Below are 17,345 nucleotides of genomic sequence, written 5' to 3' on the forward strand. Positions count from 1 at the left end.
AATCAAGCGAGCGATCCTGCAGTATGCAAATACACGGAGGGTAGCCGAGAGGTGAGCGGTGGCGAACGTGCTGTGTGAATCTGCGTGGAGTAGAGGGAAAAAGAGGGAAAAAGAGAGAAAGAGGAAATGGCGTGAAGGCGGGAGAGGAGAGGAGAGGAGAGGATGGAACGGTGAAAGAAGTGGAGGATGCAAGGAATAGAGAAAATAAGCGTGCAGAAGGGCAAGAGGGGCCGGGATAGAAGTACAGGAGGTGATCTAGTGAAAAATGGGGTCGTAAAGCATTCCACTCATATCGTATCCCGCCTTTTCACCTTCCGCGCATACCTTCCTAGCTCCGGTACACATATTCGTCGGCTCCTTTCACCCCTTTCTGCGGTCGTCTTCTAGCTCGAGACGTCGACCTTTAATTTTCACGAGATTTTCATATCGACTGGCTCGCGGATCCCGACGATTTTCGAAGAACATGGAAAGAAAACTCGCGGCGGTTAAAACAACACGGAATATTTTACATTTCCTCTTAACGCGTAGCTTTCTGTTGTCTGCCTCGGTTCTCGTCATTTACTGGAAGGTTTGCCAACTGTATCATCAACAAGTTCAAGTTAATAGAGTAACGTTCGCGGAACGATATCACGTTTCAGGCTCCAGTTTCAATTATTGCGCGTTACTTTCATAGTCGATGAGAACAAACAGCGGTTGTGCGTGCTCCTTTCCAATAAAGGCGGATTTATCACGGTCCCGTGTCTCACCAAACGTATCACAGGTATAGCTGCGAACGCACCTGCGGCTTATCCCGCGATGCATATTTCAAGATGCGACACGTCGGGAAAGAACGCGAGATCGAAATTGTATCGCCTGTTCGCGGGATAAAGTAACCATTCGAATTCGATGTTTCGCTACAGAATTCGTTTATAGAATTGGAATTGTTTCCCGTGAATTCGTTGATAGCTGATATACTCGCGAAATTAAGTCTCGTATAAAATTGAAAGAAGAAGAAGAGATGTATCTGTAAAAAAAAAGAAAGCATGTCATTCTTTACACAGCCCTTTATTTTCTGATACTGTACGAAATGATTTATCAATAGAACCGTGTTTCTATAGCATTCGTCGCAATTATCAAAAACGAGATTTATAGTCACGATTCCTTGGCGCTCGCCTAACGTGGTCTGCTGCTTCCATCTAACGATTTATCGTCGCGCGTTGGTAAAGGTAGCGCGCGAGCGCAACTGATTCCACCATTTTCCTATTGTACGTTGCGTTTCTTCCCGTTATTTATTACGGGCCGTGTATTTACAACTGCACTGCAGCTCGCGTGGAAAAGCTAGTAAATCAAGGGATCGGTTGCCTCGCGCGAACGCGCGTACGCTCTTTCGTTGGCGTATAACGGCTCGCGACTCGATCTGATAAATGAAACGGCTCACGAGATTAAGGAATATCGTCGCGCGAATCATGAAAGTTTCTTTCACTTGTTTGTTTGTGCGTTTGTCGTACACCGGCTATGTGGAGAAACGATAGCCGCGATTTAGCGCCGTTTATTCGAAGAACGACATTAATTTCCGTCGTTATCAGAGATAAGCTTGTTTATGGTGATTTCTTTTCTGCATGCTTCGCGAACGAGGCCAGTCGATCGATTCGTCGTGGTTTGCCTCGATGGTCGAGTGATTCTTTCAAGAGGTAAATGCAAACGTCTTTATCCCTGTCTGCCGGAACTGTATGTGTATTAGAAGCAACGCAGCAGCGTATAATCTAATTGTTGCGAAATAAATGATGCATCGATCGACGATGCATTTTAGTCACGTTTGATAGGTGGAATGGAAGTTGAAGTTGGGCGAATATTACCGAATTACACTTGATTTTTGTTTAACCTGTTAACCGACAAAGTTGAGTTAGTTTCGACGTAATAATTCCTTTTATTCCTCCTTTATTCCATTTTATACGTGTCATTTGATTACTTTCAAAAATATATCATACCGTATGTACATTTGTAAGATTAAAACCGACCTAACGGAAACTCATTTGGTCTTATAGCTTTTAATACCATGATTATATATGGTTCTGTTTAAAGTGTTATTACGATTATCCAACAAGTGTATAACTAATTTTAAAACTTACATCTTTAACATTGATGCACAAATCTCGATGTAGAGGTACCCATGAAATTTGAATGTCGAGTAATTTTTCGTTATCAGATATTTTCTCTAGAATCCAGTTGTCCGTGCTGCAGTTAATATCGATGTTCGAGACGAGAAATACAGAAAATCTTACGGTATCGATTACAAGAAATGGCATCTATCAACAGCAAAATACCGATTGAATTTTGTTGCCGCCGGTACACCATGGCGCGATACACCATACAACAGCAGTAATAACGCATTGCCATGGTGTGTGCATTGTAAACGCACGATAACAAACAATATACTATACGAGCTTATTAATTATACAGTGTACGCCTAGTGAATAATTAATTCGTAATTGCAGCGGGTCATTTCATATGCCACGTTATAGTACACAATGTTGTAAATACAACGTTGTGATACTTGTGGCCTATACTTCTTATCGTCGCGTCGCCTATGGAGTAGTCTCTGGGGTGGCTAAAATGGCAGCACAGTAGTGATATACCAGTATAGAAAACAGTTGAAAAACGCAAAGCATTGTGGGTTTTCCCAAGCTCGAAAGTATGCGTTCGCCGTAATGCATTCGCGTAAGTCAGCTACACGATTTAGACTCGTTGTGCGGGGTAAAAGCCGCTTCGACGATATTGGCACCTGATGACCCGCTGCTTTTAATAACTTAAGCCTATTATTCGAGCACTTTCGGTCGCGTACTCGACGACTGGCCATTTTTTTCACCAGGAAACCACGCAAACGTCATTTTTCCTTACTCGCCAGGGGTCGTCACGGAAAGCGTCGGATCGTTCTCTCTTTTCAACAATTCTCACGCTCGTTTCCATCCACAGAGTACTCGCTTAATCCGTTTTTGTCACGAGACCGCTACTACTGCGACCTATGAAATTATTAAAAGAAATTTACTGGTTCTTTCGCATCGATCTCCTCACCTTCTCTCCTCACTCCTCTCCTCATAATTCTTCCAACAACATCGATAGTCGATGGACGTTTGTCGAATAATTTATATTTAAGTCATGTACAACGCTTAATCGTTAATACGATCAAAGCAGTGTCCATTGCTTCAATAAACAGTTTCTAGCAGTAACAAGGAACATTTGCTTAGCTTTTATAGTTGAGGCGAAGTAAAGACTAAAATGTTTGAATAACAGTTATTTGTGTTATTGTAGATAATAATCATTTTCATGTAACAAGCGTAGAAGCGCGACATGAAACGTCCGAGGAATCGAAGTTTCGTAATGAAATCTGCAGTTTGCGTTCCACATTGCTGTCGTACGTTTGATTCCTGTTAGCGGTGTGAGTTTAAAGTTGGTCTGCTGCGACGTTACATATTCATTCATCGTGTTACTACACATTATCATGTATTTGGCTACGTAAACAAGTTAACTAGCCGTAGTGTGGACGCGTAACCAACGGCGTGTCGGACGAAAAATCTTGGTGAATTCCGCGTTGTACCGGACCCCCAGGAGATAAGGCGATTACCGTCTATTTTTTTTATGCTAAATTTATGCCATCAACCGCGCTTTGCCCTCGACAGCGACAATATTTTCTTTGTACCCCGGGAAAAAGCAATTACTGTCTTTCGTGCTTTTCTGATGCCGAAGGCCCCAAAGCGGATAAAGTACCGATTTCCGACAGGCTCCGATCCCGCGCCGCGTCTGATACTCTCTGCCTTACAAATTGAGCTTCTTTTGTGGCCGTTAGTGGCCCCTCAATTATCGATCGCCACGCAAAATCCGCCCTCAGACATTGGGAACGAAGACTGGCTGCACAGCTTGGTTGTCTCGACGCTCGATTAACGAACAAAGAAGCGATCTCGTTGATCGCTTTTCGACCGATAAATTCAAAACGACTAAACAGGCGAGTTTACGCTCTCACTTGCTTAGAATACTTGGGCTACTTGAGACGTTCGCAGCGGATCAGATTTCCATTTCCTGCAATGCCGCATGCTAACAACAAATTTTCATTCAAAATCTGTGTTCGTATCGTGAGATTTTATGGACTATTATGAAATAATTTTCCATAATGCCGCGATTTTCAGTTCATATGCCACATCTAAGTCCAGATCATAGATAATTTAGTAGTACGTGACGAATCGAATACGTGTCATACACAGTGAACATGTTAATGAAGAAAATGTTAAATTCGAAGAAGTTGAATATATCATTTCGAGAAGAAAGTTGGATTAACACGTTTCGGTGGTAATGGTGATATATTATATTCAAAATTACATTTTCATACGATAAACGGAGCTTCGTTACTAGCCACATCGTTCGGTAATGGAGCATCCATTTTTTCGGCCGGTTGTAACCTGGAATTTACTGTGGATTTGATTCATTTTGTTCGGCCGTTCGTCGAAACTGCGAGCGAGTTAGCCTTGTAAATACGGGGGAGTACAATCGAATTATCAGGAACCATGGGGGAAATCCTTTAATACCTACGCAGGAATTTGCCCCTCCCGATCGATTAATTCCCTACGAAATCGCTGGCCGTTCTCGTCGCGGATTAGAGCCGATACAACGTACACCGTGTCGCGTTTCTGGCACGTAGGTGCGTACTGTCAGGACACGGCCGACATCCGGTTGGCTGAACACGATGCATACGAAAGAAAGCACGTTGCACAATTAACGAAGGAGCCGTGGCGAAAGCGAGCCGAGGGTTTGTACACCCTCATATTTGTGCCTGTTCTCGATATAGAGAGGGTTGGAACTAAAATATCGGATAACCGCCTCGTGTAGTGACATTCGGAGTCACATTCAACAATCTAACATTCTTTAACAAGGATTGAATGTTAAAACATATACTGTTGCACATATGTATTTGAATATATATGGAAAAATGGAGGTTCAGTTAATCAGGCACTACTACTATTTCGTTCATCTAAATACAGTTCGTGTAAACAGAATTCCACCTGTAACTATTTCGTTGATAATCTAGGTTAATTATCACGTTTCGTATGACACCAGCAGGTGTTGTAATACTTCTGAACGGAAGTATGCACACACATAAGTATGCGTATCCATGCCGTATCGCGCTAAGAGACCCTCTCGACCCCGGCTAACGAAGGTACAACGTTGAATGAAAAGTGATATACGATCTCGAGGGATTTATTTTGCACCTGGCTTGCTCCCGCAATTCGCCCGCTACATATTTGATTATTTACTTGCGCCTTTGGCAAATGGTTAACGGTCAGGAATAGGAGCACCGAGGTCCTTTGAATTATTTCTACCGCTAGCAGCATATAATTCCGAGTAGTTGCCGGGACCGGTGATAGATAGGTCCACTGAGAATACCATCCGTCTGGATCATAGTATTCTTTTTTGCTAAAAATTGCATTGGTCGCGACCCTTTTCATCGAATAAACGAACACTTCCGGAAAATCCATATTTAGTCTCTGAGAAAATTTCCACGACTGTTGGAGCGATTTGTCAGGAGGGGATGCTCTCGTAAATTCTCCATCGAATTCGATATTCCGGCGGCGGACGTCCGGTCGACAACTAGGAAAACTCTCCGGAGCATTTCCGCTCGGAAATTGTAGAGTAAAACGGCGTTGGGATTCTATAACGGTCGGCTAGAACCGATCGAATAATTAAACGAATCAACGGGCATTGCGGTCGTAAAAGGAGGACATTATCGCATCTATTCGCCGGAAGTCACGAGAAAATCGGCGGCCATGGGTCACAGACAGTTTTGCGCCGGATCGTTACAAGGTAGCCCGTGTGCTTCGTATCCTCACGCTCGCGAGCACTTGGACACACAAGCACGATACGCGCGCGCGCGCTTAGAATCGTGTTACACACCTGAGTCGGTGTGTGCTAGCGGGGAACGAGGAAAGGAACAAAGACCGGGTTCCAGAGACGTTCTAACCAAGATAAATTCGCGCGATTAAGGGCAAAAAGAGGCGGAGGGAGAAAAGCAGCGTCGAGGGCGAGGCACGGGCAGAAGCTAGAGAGAGGAAGTCGGAGCAGAAAGGAGAATCGATAAGGAGCGCGAGGCATCGATAGCTCGAGAGGCGCACAAGAAGTAGATAGGAGATAAAGAGAAGGCGAAAAAGTCGCGCGTCCGAAAAGGCAACGAATAATAAATTTCCCTTTGGAGCGTAAAACAAAGCCACCTCGTGATCCGCTAAACCGTTGGGATAAAACAGAGGGATTGCAAGGGTAGAAAAGTCCAAGGAGAGGTAGGAAGGGTCGCGGATAGTGGAACGCATCGATAATGAGTCGACAGTAAAAACAACCGTCGAAGAAAAATCGGATCGAGAAGGGGGAGGGGTTGTGGAGAGCCCTCGGAGTGATGGAGGGGGGAAAGGACAAAGCGTTAAGAGGACAAAGAAAAGCAAAGATGGGAGAGAAAGGGGCCAAGGAGCATCGATGATGAGTTTCAACCGCAGAAGAAAGGCGAAAAGACACAAGAAAGGAAAAAGACGAACGGGGATGGAGAGGATGAGAGGGCGTTGGGCAAAAAGAAAGTCGCGAGAGGACGCGGCATCGGGGAGTAAATAAAATATTCAGGAAGTCCGCACCCCGGGGTGTTTGTTCGTCGATGCGGCGGTGTCTGGCTGAATCTGGTAGAGGGGTGGAGGAGCTAGGAAGAAGCTGAAACGCTGGTCAGGCCAGCGGTTGAGTAGAACGAAGAGAGGAATGGATCCAGACGAAGGAGGATCCATGGTAGCCACATGTACGAAGTTGGTCCGGACTACCACGGGGTGGTTTTATCCCGTGGGATTCGCCATGGACCATATAGCGGGCTACGTGGCTAGTCGGGCAGGCAGAGGGGCGTAGCCGGGCGTTGGTGTAAGCGTCGCACACCTCTGTTGGGTTCCGCAAGCCAAAATCCGCACCTGCTCGACGAAACACCCTTGTAAGCCGACCATAGTCTCGTACCGATTTCTCGGATAGAATCTACCGACAGTCTGGAATCAGCCATACTCCTCTTGTCTCGCAGATATCTCGTCTTGAGCGAATGGTATATCGGTCACCTTCGTACCAAAACGCCGCGACTATATTCAAATTTAGAGCTATAGGAGCAAATGGCATACGTAAGTATAGTAAGCGCAGAAATAAATAAAATTCTGCACGTATGGTACTTTCGAGTTTCTCATCTTCCTATCGTATCTCTCTTTAGAATCATCGATTATAATTAAAATATCGTCGAGCGAAGAAGCGAGATGGCTTAAGAAGATTATTGTCGAGCGACGTAAATTAACGGTAATGCTGCAACTAGCTACGAATAAATATGATGAATCAGTCTGCTGTTTATCATGGTAATTTATTGCTCGCGTTGGCGTCTGTAACTAATGGCGCGCGATGTTCGCTGAAGCATCGGTAATTATATCTGAATGCAATTCAGTGTCGCACACTTGAACACATCTGAGCAAGACGCAGAGTAGGATCTTGAGCGTAGGGTCGCAAACCAATATCTCAAAATTCGTTGCTGTTTCTATGAGATTGTAGCCGGTCCGCGTACATTTAATCGAAATAATCGCCACTTAGAACTCTGGTAGGTGTCTTCTTGCGAGACGAATAAAGAAGAAAGAAACTGAGAGAAGTAAAAGGAAGAAGATTAATGTACAAACTTGAGGCAGGCCGCCTCAAAATCTCCAATTTTCAAATTCGACGATACCCGAATGAAAATCCTGTTTGCTAAGTTGGACTTGCACATTGATTTCTGGAGGTCAGTCGAGCATCAACCAAACTTGGTCTTTCCGTTCGTTCAACAGCCGCCCGACTCATTACCTTTAGTGTACCGAGTAAACTTAGTTAACTAATATTCCGAATAGAATCCTGCAGAATGCAATAAGTAAGAGAATCACAGATCTCGAACGTGGCTAAGAATTATCACGTTCGATTATTACGATTGGTTCGTTTACTATCGTTGGTACGCGAGAATTTATGTGCAGCAAAAGGAAACAGAAATCAAATCGTTATACAAATTGATCGATTCGTTCTATTTTAAGGATAAACTCGTTCGAAAGTTTCGACATTTCTCTCGTTACATCAAGGCGCGTAGCAATTCTGGTTACATCATTCCGATAGTCCCGTTTGTACGAGCTGCGTACTTACACAGCGAAATTTCTCTTCGTTATCATAATATCACGTAATTTAGTATCGGTGAACTCTCACATCTGCTGACTGGATCACTCGTCTCCCCTCTCTTCGTCGACTTCGAGTTTCACACTGACTTGTCGGGTTAACCGACCGACACCTTACTACCCGTCTCTAATCCTTCATCTCTCTTCGACTTCGGTCTACTAGGTAAACATTCTCGGGCAAATCCATGGAAGCTCAACTGTACACGAGAGCGGAGGGTCTTGCGGAAGAGGCCAGAGGCAGGCATTCGGGCTTGATGGCTTTAGGTCTGTCTAGGAAAATTCCGGGGGTCAGCGAAACTTGCCGACACTCGTATCTCCGACGAGTGTGCGGTGACGGGCGATGAATGCTATCGGAAGCCGGTTGCTCGTTCGTTTTCAAACCGATCGATTCTTCAAGGGAGCGTTTCTCGTTGGAATTATCCGACAACCACGAAACGCTAATTTCCCTAGATCCAACGTCGAACGGTTGAGTAGACAAAATGTATGGTTGCTTGTGGTATTTGATTGATTGCGATTGGATCTCTTTTGTATCGAATCGCTTTAATATGTTGTTGTAATTGGTATCATCGTATGTCGAAGCTATGTATAGTGAGGTTCTAAAGTAAAATCATTATGTCACACAGGGTAACCAATCGATTTAGACGCGACTAACAGACGTACACAACTGTATCGGTTGTTATGTATCAATTTCTAACAGCGTTGATAGTTTAAGCTGAGTCGTACGATCAGAATTTTCAGAATATTAATTCGGAGCTAAGAAATCAGTTATAAACGTTTCTCTTTACAAGGAAACCTCTGATTGTGAATTGACGTTATACTACCATCAACGAAGCTCTAGACATTTATTTGAAAATGCCTCAACTTACTACCTGTTTACATTGCCAAAGTTTGTCAATTTTAACTACTGACCTGTTTTCCAGCCGCTTACTATATCACTTCCACCTTCGAAGGGATTCACAAAATACAATGCGGATTTCATCGTTACAGTTAGTCATTTGCGAAAATATAGATGGCATCGTAATATTAAATATCTTATAAAGAATTGTCCGTCTACTTTCAAAACGGGGCGTCATTAATTTCAATAGTTGGAGCTCTACTATTGCGCGAAAGCTCATGAAAAAGTCAGTGGCTGAAATTTCGTTTTTCTGCATTTAATGCGCCGTATAGTTGATTTTTAATACGCCGATGCGTATTGCACTTCCGCGCCTTAAATATTTGAACAGTGAGTCCATGGCAAAGGCATGACTGGCCACGCCAGAAACCAGAACGTCCAGGATTCTAGATCAAGCCATGATTCCTGGTCCGACCACACGATCTCGTCCGTGGTCACGCGTGGGATCTACGCTAATGGATTGCCAGCCGATATGTCCCCTGTGATACGGGTGAAGATAAGCGACAAGTATCGCGAAAATCCGAGTACCTTCGACGGTTCGGCCGACCACCAAATTGGCGTCCCTTCATCGCGATGATTTTCATCGAATTAATCTATGTCGCTTCGATTTTCACTTAGCCGATCCACTCATGAATACCTCTGTCATGTCATTTTCAAAACTTTCACTTATATATGTATATAATACTATTTAAATATTATATATAAAGTATATATACTTCGATTTAGTTATTATTTAAATCTTCCTGGATATATTTAAATTTCTCGAAATTCAAAGTTGTTTTGTAGAATGTGCAAGTACTTATGTATGCGTATAGTGGTGATTATAGCATATAGGAAGAACATTAAGCGAGCGTTCTAGAAAATTGAGTCGAGGTCGTTTTATAAATACAGTTTAAGCCGCAGAACCGAAATAATCTCAATAAACAGCACATTGTAATCCTCCATTTAATTAGTTCGTTAATTATATAGTAGCAATCAACCACTTAATCTGTTTTTGGCTGGGCGCGATTTTATTGGACCGGACGGTCGGTCATGGTAATAGACGATTAATAATGAAATAATTTAATTAACCGCTCGACACAGCTGGTCTTGTTTGCACTGGTCCCGAAATTCCGTGGTAAAACAATTAATTCGTTTAACGAGCATAGCTAGCGATCGGAATTTTCCAAGATCGTGAAGTAGACTGGAAGCGAATATAAATTATTACTTGTTCCATAAACGTGTTTCACCGTCAAAATCAGTGAGATAAGATCTGTTTTCACACCTTAGAAATATACATATTCCTCCGAATTTTTCTACTCGTTTCTGTCTGGTCGCCGATTTGCAAACTAGTATCCATCCGCGTCGTTCAGCGCAAGAGGGGCGGGAAATTCGATGCTTCGTGCCGGATTAAAAGCACGCAGTTGTCCCTAAAAAACTGTCGTGATCGCCGAGCTGCGTGAAATGAACATTCCTGTTAGCTCGCTGAGCCGAGAAACGGAACCCCTGGGTTGCTGCCAGGCAAAATAATTCGGCGACCTGAACGGTGGAACGCGCGTAATCCTTGGTGTCATGGGGACAGGAAAAAGAAAAGAAGAGTACGCGAGGGTAGGGACGGATCACGGGTGGTGCGCCGTGCGAAAAGGGGTTACGACGAGCCAAGAGGAAGATTCGTATATACAGAACGTATAAGGGCGAGGATTATAATAAGCCAGGCTACGTTACGAAATTGTTTCATTCTCTAGGTATTAATAACGGCGACCTAGTCGAAACAGGGCTACGAACGCATAGCGGCACCCCTTTCGCCACGCGACGATTATTATTGCTACCGTCAGGGGTGTGTTTCACCCTTCCGACTGAGAGTTTGTTTTACTTACAATTGCGCAGCTTCGTTTCTAGCCATAATAGCTGACCGGTTTTCATCTTCTTAATGCCTGGCTGGCAGCGTGCCCTGCCGATGAGGGATGAGTCCTCTCAAAGGAAATAAACCGTCTTTGATACGCAGGAAAGGAAATACACGTAATTGAATTTGACGGATATATATAGAGATGTTCCAGGGTGTGTTAGGTTCTTCCTTCCCTTTTCAGATCGCATAGCGTTTTAAGAATTTGTAATTCGCTAAATGACTAAACGAGCCCTGACTTTTAAATTTAGAACGAAGCTTTGACGTTGCTCCTTTAGATGAAACGTAAAACCGTTGCTATAACATGAAGCCGTCGGCCTGTAGAACGTAATAATTGTGAAACTGCAAGAAATTTTAACGCGAATCGCATGGAAGCTCTCAATCAGGAAAGGTGATTAGTTAGAGATAACAGGAGGTGAAAATCAGCAACGTCTTAGGGTATTGAATCGGCAAAGACACGCCGGTTGGTGGTCGAAGCAGCAATTTACTTTCTGCGATAGTCGTACTGATGACGACGCGCGTCCATTGTTCACACACGCTATTAGGCTTTCGATTCTGTCTCCGGTGCAAGCGTCATCCTTATCGAAGTGCAGAGGTTGAGGCCTCGTTTGTGCGAGGGACCGGAGGGAGGACGCATTACCGATGGCACAATGAGGGAAACGCGGCTGCCAAGTTGGTCTCCGATACGGATTGCGGTGGCATTGATAGTAACGAGCCATTAAGGGACGCGTTAAACGTATCTCTGGTGAATCCACTGTTCGCTCAGCCGAGAAACGCCAAGATGACGCTTCCGCGAAGAATGGATTTTCGTCGCACGGATTTGTATACCCTCTCGCCTCGGCGAATCTCTCCTCTCGAGGATTTTCCCCTCGCCTATCGTTTTCATCGCTTCGTTTTCAGACTTTGATCTCTACGCTTCGTTTTAACGGTTTTCATTTACATTCGTTCGATACTCTTTAATTTACTACCTAGAGTTATTGTTTCAAATTAAAAAAAAAAAAAAGAAAAAAGAAGAAAATCCCTTCGTACTCGTTCACATTTAATTTGGCAGGCTACTCGACCGATCACGCATCGTTTATCTTTTTAACGAATCTCTCGATCTATGTACGCGTCCTCTCGATGCAGAAAATGTACAGGCTGAAAATAGAACAATATTGTTCCCACGAAGAAACCATTATGCAAGAACGCGCGGGGCATGGAGCCAGTGAGCGCAACGAACGCTTACGAATAGCGAGCAAGCAACAGGGTCAATCTCTGCTAGATTACTTTTCAAGTATCTCAATAGGACTAGTTTAGTCGACTGCTTACAGCTTGTTACCGCGGTGAATGCGAGCCGCGCGACAAAACGACACCCCGACACAAAGCCACAGTGCGACATAAAAGAGCGTTCAGGCCCATTCACCAAGCGTTGCGCACGTTACGTTTATTAAGTTGGTTAAGTAGACACACCGTCAGCGAGGCCACTTTTTAAGCTGTTTCGTTATTGCCACTAGCATACGCGTTGCTTCCGGCTGGTAGGAGCGGAATGGCATTTTTCACGCGACCCCCGTAATATTTCTGTTTCAGTGTAGTTGCGGCATCCGGCACGAGGGACACCAGAGTGCGTGTTGCGAGAAAGAGAGAGAGAGCGAGATACAGCACGGATCGCCGCAGTGCAAATCGGTGTATCGTGAGACAGGTATTTACAAGAGTTTTATCATCGTGTTTCAAGCAGTCGTGGCCGGAAACGCGGCCACGGTTTTGCAAATTCTCGCTTCCGACCATGGATTCGCGGTTTACGGACAATAACCCGGGAACCGGTTGTCGTTTCGTTTGGCAAGTTTGAAAAAATGTAATCGCCTGGCAGGTCGCCGCGCCACGTCGGCCATGGCATCGCGTTATCATAGAAATCACGAGACAGTTGCGCGAGTTGCGTGCCACGATACACAGCAGATACGTACCACTATAAAGCTTGCGTTATCTTAACGTTATTGCATGTGACGGACGTGCTCCGTGGTCCTGTTGCCAGGGCAATGGCAACGCAACCTGCAACGGATACGTACTCGATTCGGATATCGTCCGGCTGGACGCCGTCAAGTTACGAGACACTGGCATACCGATGAACAAAGATACGATCGCCTAATTGAAATCGCACTGCGTTTCAAGGTCCTGAACGTATATACGGGTGGAATTATTGTTATTGTTATTATTAATGGGACGGGCTAACATTGTGGTTTGAGGAAACGATATTGAGAAATAAGTGGTCCTGCAGAGATTGAAAATGGAAATTCTGGCGCCTCGGGATGCTCTTATATCGTGTATACGACGTTAAGCACGAAACAAGAGGAAAAAGGAAGGAGGGTACTGATAGTTATTCGAAAGTAGATTTAGTTATGGAGGAGAGTTATTGGAAATATTATTGTTAGAAGACTGCCGGTTGGCACAATTTCCATCACGACTATTCAAAAATTCGATTACTACGAACGGTTGGACAAACGGCTCACGCAAGTTTTAGCTATTGAAACCTAGTGTCGCCACTTTCGTATGGAAGTCCCTAGAAATTTTGCCCGCGGTATGAATAATTTGACTGAGCGGAACGATAATTATAACATGAACGGCGTTATCGGATCTCGCGTGCAGCTATCGTTAATCCGCCACGTTCCAAAGCTAGAGACGATCAAGCGGTAGCCTTATACGGACGAATCGCCGTTAGCCTAGGACAGTGCACAGATGGCCGAGCCCTGTTAAAGGATAATCTCGTTGATTTTGCAAGATAACGAGTAGTTGCGCAGATTGGCCGGCAGAAGGACTCTATTGGATCAGTGGTATCCTTTGTCTCGCCGCACTTTCAAGTATATCCACGGGACAAAGTACCAACTGCTACTGTTTTTAAATAGTTTAGCCAGGAATTGGGAGGCCACCGGTGACCAGTCAAAGTAGCTTTTGTTCGCGTTACTCCACACCACTGATTTACCGAGCTTCTCTCACCGCTGTGGTGTGACGCGAGACGCCTTCATGCATACTTTGATCTAGGTGAACACGACGGTATCATCGTTGTTGAGGCAGACAGAGGAACTACGTTGTACTCTTTTTTAACGACTAGATGAAAGTTGAGTCCTAGTAGTTTTATGATAGTATTTCATATAAGCGTTAGACGCGTACGTCTGATGTGTAATGTGACGTTAGAAGATCGTTTAGAAATAGCAAACTTCCAATTATGCTGTTTACGCTTTAGACGATCACACTTTTGTTGAAGTGCAACTAAATGATGAGTAAAAAAATCATTGATACATCCTGTAAACGTGTATTCACAAACAATTAGTTACCTCCGATTTCCATAATTTTTTAATATATCGTCAAGATCATCACCCTGAATTGTTTTGTGAAGGTTTTATTCGGGATTATGTATAGCCAATCAAATGTTCTAATTTCATCCACATTCATTACTATTTAAAATAAGATTAGATTTCGTTCAGGTTCAGAGAGTCTGCCTCTTGGTCGCGTTTACATCATAATGCATATAGATACGTAATTCTCTAATACACATACAAGTATGTTCACTACTGTTTGTGAATTATGTTTTCCATCGACTAGTCATAAGAAGTGAGTTCTGTCGGAGCCATAGAAAATATTAAAAGCATAGATTTCAGAAAGAAACAGGAGCGAATGTAGATAAAGATATACATAATCAACGATAGTAAACGATAAGTATAATAATTAATGGGAAAAGGCGATGTCCATCGTCGGCGAACTCCGTGTCAGCGAAATTGTGTTGATGAAAACATTGTCGATGAAGTTGTCGGTAACCTAAATGTAACCCTAGAATACTAAGAATAGTATGAATTAGAAACTTTGCGTAATTTCAGCAACCACTGCCTATTCGGTTAGATTTTCGCTATTCCTTACGTATCGTTCTCGACCGCGGTAACGATCTGTCGCCGTCGTTAAAAAACTAAACATCTTGCAGGATTAATTACTTTTTGCACCGGAAACGCAATCCTCCGGGCGGGTGCAGGGTGCAGGGTGGCAGCGGTCTGCGGTTAACCGAGGTGCACCGCGTTATATAAATCCGTGAAATGGTCGTCGTGAAACTGGTCGATCGAAATCGAAAATATCGTGAACAGAGTAGCGTATCGAGGTCTTTCTAGGCGATGTTCGCGGAGCAGCTGACGGAGAATCCTGACGTCGTGTTGGGGTGAAACTCGCTCGGTATTCGACGTCAGCGTCTTGAATGGTGACAAACGGCATGTACCGCGAACACACGGTTGCGCGTCGTGGCTGCAACTCGAGGTATGAAGGGGCCCTGCAGCGCGTGAGCAATGCGGATGCACCGCGAAGCCAGCGGCGAACATACAGTTGACAGAAGCGCTTACGGAGGCGAGAGATCGTGCCTCTGTTTCCCTGTGTCCGTGTATCTCTCTCTCCTCTTTATCTCACGCGCTCGTTTCTCTCTGCCTAGTCTGCGTGTCATGCCACGCCACGATTCTCTGCGATTCGTTCCAACAGCGATCTCCTCGCGTTAGAAATCGCCACGATACTCCGCTCCTCTCCTCTGTTATTCGTGTTTCGCTTCATCGAGCTGTTAGAAACGTGGCCATAGGTCGAGCCGATGTTAGGAAACGCATAAATACGTAAACTGGCGTCTGTCTGAGGTATTTTGGGTTTCGTGGGATCGTTGATCGCATCGCGATTCCTAGACGTTCGATCGCATCTGGAATTTGCAATCTCTAGTAGTTCCGTTGAATTCTTCCTTATAGTCGTTTAAAAAGTGGAACAATTTGGAAGAGAAAACGGCCCGTTAATGAGCAAGTAAAGGTGGGACGTATAATGTTTCAATAAATACGGTACTAACTTAAGGATGTGATTACTAAAAGACTATAACTTTTATGTAGGAGTTAATAGCGCTTCCTACAGTGTACTCTCAATGACTTTTCTGGCTCAACTATCCTTTTTCACGTCACTTCCATTTAATGAACTGTTCTGTTTAATTCTGTCGTTATGCCAGCGTATACCAACAGGCTTGTTAAATATTCTTTCGAAGAAATGCAAGAAGCTTTGCATCAATTTGGAAAAAATGAAAGATCAAAGTAGAGCAGGAACGGTGTTACGTATTTCGATGCGATTTTATAGCAATACAAATTGATACTGTTGATCGTTACTCGTACGATATATGGGTTTATGGTTACCGCGAACCCGTATATATTCGGGGCGGTTACAAGAGACATTAAAACGGTGGATCGATTAAACGCGGCCAATTAAAACTTAATGGCGGCGAATTAAGCTCTATAAAAGCCGAAGGGCGAGATTTTTTACCAGCACCTTCTTTCTTCCTTTTTGCTCGGTCTACCGATCCTCCTCACTCGCGATAAATGGTCCCCACCGCGCTCCGCACGATTCTTTTTTTCACTTCACTTTTCTCATACCCTTTTAACCCCCTCCCCCGCCGCCCCTCCCCACCCTCTTCCCACAATGGAAGCGCTCGCGGATTTGGATACACCGGCAAACTTACACCGATGGAATATTTTCATTTTTTCGCCGGTTCGAACCAGAATCGGTGTAAGATCGCGAACAGTACAACGTCCGGTATTGCGCGGACTGACCCGTCTGAAAAGTTAAACGCAACCGATTGGAATTCGATGGAACTCAATTAAACCCGATTAAATCCAATAGGGGTTAAAGAATAGGATTTTTTGCAGCTCTATCCTCCTGCCTGCTTTCTCTCTTCCTTTCTCTTTTGCTCTCTCTCTCTCTCTCTTTCGCGCGCGCGCGTGCGCGCGTATTCTACTTTCTCTCTCTAATCCTTGTCTTCATTATCCGCTCCGGATATCCGTGTTCGTATCTAAATAAAGATTCATACCTATTGTTGACGCGCTCCTAATTCGGACAATCCTAATCTACTGGTTACGTGTACGGTATAAAACAACAAAACTGACTATTTGATCGTTTCCTTAAACTGGATCTCGAAACAGAGAGCAGAGACGATTAGTGAAATTATCAGTCTGACAAACGTAAAACACTTAACTACATGTGTAAGAATAAATTCTCTCCAGCAGAGTATTTACTCTACCTAATCCCTTACCTAATCCAAATCTATTTAGAGCTTTCTTAATTTTCCATGGAGAGAAGATCTGCCGTTTCGATCTGGCGACCAGTCGGCAACGTGGGTTGCCCGAGTGACAACAATCGACAAATTAAAATTCGAAATCTTTTTGCGGCTGCGATTCTTTGTCCCGTCCCATCCAATAATCCTAAGTTCCGTTGCTCTTTCGCCGCACGTGTGGTACACACATGTCGGTGTGGTATCGTACACGTAGCCGGAGTTATACAGGGACGTGCACGGAACCGGAAACACACAGACGCACCGAAGAGAGAGACGACTTTG

At 44.2% G+C, this 17,345-nt stretch overlaps 1 protein-coding gene across 1 annotated transcript in view; it reads left to right on the forward strand.

Annotated features, from left to right (window-relative positions):
* LOC117161352 (uncharacterized) overlaps positions 1–17,345 on the forward strand; it is a 257,777-nt gene that overhangs the window by 41,237 nt on the left and 199,195 nt on the right. The window contains exon 2 of the mRNA XM_033342808.2: positions 12,551–12,662. The gene's annotated coding sequence lies outside the window, so the exon portion shown is untranslated. The remainder of the gene's footprint in view (positions 1–12,550; positions 12,663–17,345) is intronic.

The sequence above is a fragment of the Bombus vancouverensis genome, chromosome 18 (genome assembly GCF_051014615.1).
Source record: "Bombus vancouverensis nearcticus chromosome 18, iyBomVanc1_principal, whole genome shotgun sequence".
Classification (NCBI taxonomy): Eukaryota; Metazoa; Arthropoda; class Insecta; order Hymenoptera; family Apidae; genus Bombus; species Bombus vancouverensis.